Below are 6,311 nucleotides of genomic sequence, written 5' to 3'. Positions count from 1 at the left end.
ACTTGAATTCTTTTTGAAGTGGGAGCATATGGTTCATAAAAGGAGATTCAAGGAATTGGTTTTCAGCCCCTTCCTTTCCAGGGACAGAGTGGGGAAAGTTTTTGTATCAGATTATAGGGTCTCCAAGGCTCACCATGGGGGCCACCACCTCTGTATGTTGGCTGACCAACATCTAAGCTGACCTCAGAGTAAATCTGCCAACACAGTGAAAGCAATTCTCCACCCAGAGGACTCAAAGACAGTCAGAAATAACACTGGGGTGAAAAGACTTAGATGCTGAAGAAAGAGTAAAACTCTAGATCTAAATGTATCTCATAGATGAAATCTTTTTCAATAGTTCTCAATCTGTGGCCTTTAGGAGGCCATAGAGGTGATAACGGGTTCATTGAGTATTATTTTCAATATGAAATAAAAGCTTAGAGAAACCAACCATTTACTGAGGATTGAAAAGGGTAGGATTTCTAAAGCTTTCCAGCTTGACTCTTGCCTGGAATTATTAATAGATGAATTCATAGTGAGAATCTGGTTAATTCATTCTCATTAGGAGCTTTGGCTGAAAGTCAGATATATCTCTGATGAATAAAAATAGAAAAATTTGCTAAACATTAACATATGCATAATTTCTCTCCTCCTCCCCCCGCCCCTGCCTTTTTGGGCTGTGCAGCATGTGGGATCCTAGTTCCCTGACCAGGGATGGAATCCTTGCCCCCTGCAGTGGAAGTGGGGAATCTTAACTACTGGACTGCCAGGGAAATCCCCATGCATAATCCCTTAAGCCTTGGGCCCATGAGGTCCATGATGATGACAGAGGTTGGGAAGCATGGAAGGGTTTATCAGGCAGAACATGGGAGCTCTTGGCAACCCCCAAACACGCCCACAACTGCTGGCTCCAATAACTCCTTCTTGGTCATTCTTACTTGCTTGGGCAGGATCTCCCAGGGGTTCCCTCGTGTGATGATGATTTTTAACTATACTTGGGGGACACAGGGTCTTAGTCTTAGACTGGCCTGTTCCATCAAAGTGCAGTAAAAATCACGGAAATGGTACCTCTGTAGGAAATACACCTTGGGAGACAGAATGGATGTCACCAGATGATGAGTGGAAAGACTGTATTCATTTTCTGTGGCTGTCATTCAGATGACTGCAAACTTGGTGGCTTCCAACAGTGCAAATGTATTGTCTTACAGCCTGTAGGTCCAGCCTGACACAGGTCTCACTGAACTAAATGAAGATGTCAGCAAGGCTACATCTCTTTTGGAGGCTGGTGAGGGCTGGGGAGTGGGTGATGGGGGAGGAATCTGTTTTCTTGCCTTTTCTGGCTTCTGGAGGCTCCCACATTCCTTGGCTTGTTGCTCATCTTTCCAGTGACATAGCATGCCTCTAACCAATTTTCCCCCTTGTGACACCTTCTTTTGCATCCTTTCCCCACTTTTAAGAACCCCGTGGTCACATGAGTCCCTCTAGCATTCTCTGGGGCCATCTCTCTGTCTTTCAGCCAGCTGATTATCAGCTCTAATTCCATCTGCCACCTTAGCTGCCCCTGGATGTGGAACTTACCACAGTCACATGTTGCAGGAACCAGGGTATAGCTATTCTCAGCGTGCTGTTATTCTGCTTACTGCAGACCATTCCTTACACAGGCTTGATTAACGAGGGGCGGGTCTCCAACAGGGAGAAGCCCTGGGCAGAGGCGGGGAAAGTATAAAAACAACTGCCTCCCTGCTTGTTCCTGATCAGGCAGAGGTGCAAAAAGGCGAGCGAGTCCCGTAAATGACCTGACTGTGCACTGCGGTCCTGGAAAGGACATCCTTGGGTTAACTGAATTACCTATCGACTCCCCAGGTGTTTTCAGGCCACTGCTTGACTTGTTGCTGAGACACGGATGTGCTGGGTAGTGGTATATTTGAGCCCTCTCCTCTTGCATCTCAGGAGACATATTGTCTGGAATGTTTCCGGGTAATAGAGGGACTGTGTGTGTGTGTGTGTGTGTGTGTGTGTTAGTCACTCAGTCACGTCTGACTCCTTGCAACCCTATGGACTGGCTCCCCACCAGGCTCCTCGTCCCTGGAATTTTCCAGGCAAGAGTACTGGAGGGGGTAGCCATTCTCTTCTCCAGAGAATCTTCCAAACCCAGGCATGGAACCCAGGTCTCCTGCATTGCAGGCAGGCTCTTTACCATCTGAACCACCAGAGAAGTCCAGAAATACCAGGTGGAGGGACTAAAAATACTATATATCAATGTGGTCATAACAGCTACAGTGAAACTGCTATGTGCCAGACGTCAGCCATAAGTCCTTCATAGGCTCTGTCTTAATCTTTGCAAAAGTAGGCATCATCTATTATTACACAGATTTACAGATGAGGAAAACAGGCAGGTAGCCCACCCCATTGGCCCTCACTCTCCTGCAGGCAGGACCACATCCGGGTCTTTTCTGGAGAATGCTTGCCTCTCTGAACCAGGAAGCTTTGGGGTTGCGCTTTCTCAGCTTTTGCTAAGCCTCACAGAGCGCACTTGGCTGGCTGCACGTTCTTCCTGCCAGCCTGGCAAATGGAAGCAAGAAGTCGTTACATTTCTAATTGAGCGGATTTAAAAAAATGCCAGTTCCCAGGAACGGATGGCAGACTGGCCCTAGGTGCCACCTGGCCCCTTTGAGGCCGCAGCGAGGCTGAGAGGGGTGGGGGTTGGGGGTGGCCAAGGGATTTAGGTCTCCTTTGTCCCCAAACTCTCTTGTTTGGGTGGGGCGGCATCTGTTGTGAGGGATGGCTGTCCTGTAATGAGGCTTGTGGCACGGCCGTTTCTGCTCCCTGGCCTCGTTGGCATGGGACCAGCCTTTCCAGGATGGGTGTGAGCCTGGTGCCCTCTTTTTGGAGGAGGAAGGGCAGAGCTCTGGAGACTGGCTTTGCAGACCTTCATTCTGACGCTTCTTTTTACTACTGTGGTTCTCACTGGTCTCTCCTGCTGGAACCCCCACACGACCAAGGACCAAGGTAAGGTGCCTGGCTTCTGCCTACCTCAGTATCTAAGCTTGTACTGTTTCCGGGTTCAAATTATTTCCTGCATGTTACTGTTCCCACTCAAGGAATTTTCTACAATGCAAATACCATCCTTATTCTTTGATATCTCTTCACTCACCCCAGTGCTGAAACAGAAGAAGCACATATATAGTTGCTCATTTATTTACTATTTATTTATTTATTCTGCTGAATTCTAGCAGAAATTAAGCTGTCTGGATTGCTGACATACATGGACATCTGGTAGAAATAACAGGTCGGCAACTTATGAGTAACATGTATAAATATAAAATGCTTTTCCTGCTTTACTGAAAAATTATTTTCCATTACTTACATTTTATCCACTGAAACAAAGAATCATGTCAAAAAATTCTTCAGCTGTTGTGTCAGTACCTGCTTTATATTTCCTTAATGTGGTATGCCTTCTCCTTCTTGAAAATGAAAACAATTCAGGCAATTCTGTGTTCCTTTTGTCAGCAATCTCAGAGAGACCCCCAAACTTAGAGCAGTGATATTAAGTCCTCCCTGGGGGGCTCAAACTTTCCATTCTGTCCTCGGATGCTTTTGGTGAGGAGTGGAGTGTTTACGAAGAAAGGGAAAGTGGATGTTATAGGAAGCTTAGGGAGTGTGAGACTGGCTTACTGATAAGGAAGCATCACTGGGAGATGTTCTTAAAGCGTTATACCTATGTTTTAAAATGTTTTAAAACATTATACCATAAACAAAGATGATCGTCTTCTTGTTAGAGCTATTTGATTCCTGATCACCTCCCCCAATTTCCTTCACTGGCATCCACAGGGAGCCTGGCAAGATGGTTGCCATTGCGGACCCCCCAACCAACAGCCCTGAATGAAGCGGACCTTCCACCCAAGATCTGTGAAGCCTCTCCTCACCAGACCTGGTGATGGGAGTCACAGGCCAGCTGATACCAGTGAGTCAGGAAGCCCGAGGCCAGAGCAGGAGACTCCTCTGACACCAGAAGCCTTGGCAATAACTGCCATTAGGATTTCCATCTTTCCCTCCCCCTCCCCCCAGTTGTGAGTTTAGAGCTGTGAGTGGGCTCTTTTCCAGAGTACTTGGGGCTCTAAAGCTCGTAACAGCCCCTGGAAGTTCTGCTGGGAGAGGACAGCCTTCACTTCAGCATGTTTAACTGTTCTGGCAGCCCCATCCTACTGTTTGCTCATAGTGATCTTAGGATATACTGCAATCCTGACTCCCCGCCCTCTTTCCCTGGTGTCTCTGTCAACACCTGTCTCCCCATCCCAAACTTGTGCAGAGGGTTTTCAGAATCTGCGGGCTGGATGTTAAGGCAACAGTACATTCCATTTATTGGTGGGAACCCATCCTTCTACCTGCTTGCATTTTGCTTTGTTTGTTTTTGGCCATGTGACATGCAGGGTCTTAGTTCCCCAACCAGGGATGGAACCCATGCCCCCTGCAGTGGAAGCTTGGAGTCCTAACCACTGGACCCCAGGGAATTCCCATGATTTTTTTTTTAACAGCTTTATTCAAGATTAATGAACATACCATACAAGCCCATTTAAAGTGTACAATTCTGTGGCTTTTAGAATATTTAATATACTATATACTATACTTAATATTACTATATCCATCACCAGAGTCAATTTTGAACATTTTTATAATCTCCAAAGCAACTCCACACCCCTTAACTGTCACACCTCTCCCCGGCTTCCTCATCCCTCCAGCTCTAGATAACCACTAATCTCCTTTCTGTCTCTGTACATCTGTCTGTTCTGGACATGCCATACAATCGGAATCATGCAACATGTGGTCCATGTAACTGGCTTTCTCCTCTGAGCTTAATGCTTTCAAGGTTCATCCATATTGTACATGTATCAGTCTTTTACTTCTTTTTTAAAATTTGGACCTACATTGTATAATTTATTTTTAACTTTTAAAAGTGGAATTGTAATTGGCTTACACTAGTACCTTAGTTTCAGCTGTACAACATACTGATTCACTCCGTTTTAGATTATACGCCATATAAAATTATTATAAAATATTATTCCTTTTTTCAAATAATATTCCATGATACAAATATATCACATCAGTTGATGGACATTTGGGTTATTTTCCCATTTTGGCTATTATGAATGATACTGCTGTGAACATATGTGTACAGATTTTTGTGTGGACATATTTCTCTTATGTGTACACCTAGGAGCAGACTAGGGTAATTTTATGTTTATACATCTGAGGAACTGCCAGAACATTTTCCAAAGTGGCTGCACCGTTTTCCGTCTTTACCAGCAGTATGGGCTTCCCTGGTGGCTCAGCGGTAAAGAATCTGCCTGCCAATGCAGGAGACCTGGGTTCAATCCCTGGGTCAGAAAGATCCTCTGGGCGGAGGAAATGGCAACCCACTCCAGTATTCGTGCCTGGGAAGTCCCATGGGGGAGGATCCTGGCTGGCTACAGTCCACAGGGTCACAAAGAGTCAGACACGACTTAGTGACTAAACAACAACCAGCAGGATATCCTCCACACCCTGTCCAACACGTGTCATTATCTGTCTGTCTGAGAATAGCCCCCGTAGTGGGTGTGCAGAGCTGTCTCATGGGTTTGATTTGCATTTCCCTGATGGCTGATGGTGTTGAGCACTTTTCATGTGCTTATTGGACATTTGTATATCTTCTTTGGAGAATTAGCTATTCCAGTAGTTTGCCAATTTTAAAAATTGGTTTAATTTTTTAATAATAATAAGGTATAATAGTTCTTTATGTACTCTAGATAGAAGTCCCTTCAGTTTAGTTCAGTCACTCAGTCATGTCAGACTCTTTGTGACCCCCATGGACTGTAGCACGCGAGGCTTCCCTGTCTATCACCAACTCCTGGAGCTTGCTCAAACTCATGTCCATCGAGTCGGTGATGCCATCCAACCATCTCATCCTCTGTCGTCCCCTTCTCCTCCTGTCTTCAGTCTTTTCCAGTATCATGATCTTTTCCAACGAGTTAGTTCTTCACATCAGGTTGCCAAAGTATTGCAGCTTCAGCTTCAACATCAGTCCTTCCAGTGAACACTCAGGACCGATTTCCTTTAGGATTGACTGGTTTAATCTCCTTGCAGTCCAAGGGACTCTCAAGAGTCTTCTCCAACACCACAGTTCAAAAGCATCAATTCTTCAGTGCTCAGCCTTCCTTATGGTCCAACTCTCACATCCATACATGACTACTGGAAAAACCATAGGTTTGACTACACGGACATTTGTTGGCAAAGTAATGTCTCTGCTTTTTAATATGATGTCTAGGTTAGTCATAGCTTTTCTTCCAAGGAGCAAG

This window comes from Bos taurus, chromosome 13 (assembly GCF_002263795.3).
Source record: "Bos taurus isolate L1 Dominette 01449 registration number 42190680 breed Hereford chromosome 13, ARS-UCD2.0, whole genome shotgun sequence".
Taxonomy (NCBI): domain Eukaryota; kingdom Metazoa; phylum Chordata; class Mammalia; order Artiodactyla; family Bovidae; genus Bos; species Bos taurus.
This window is presented reverse-complemented; position numbering follows the sequence as displayed.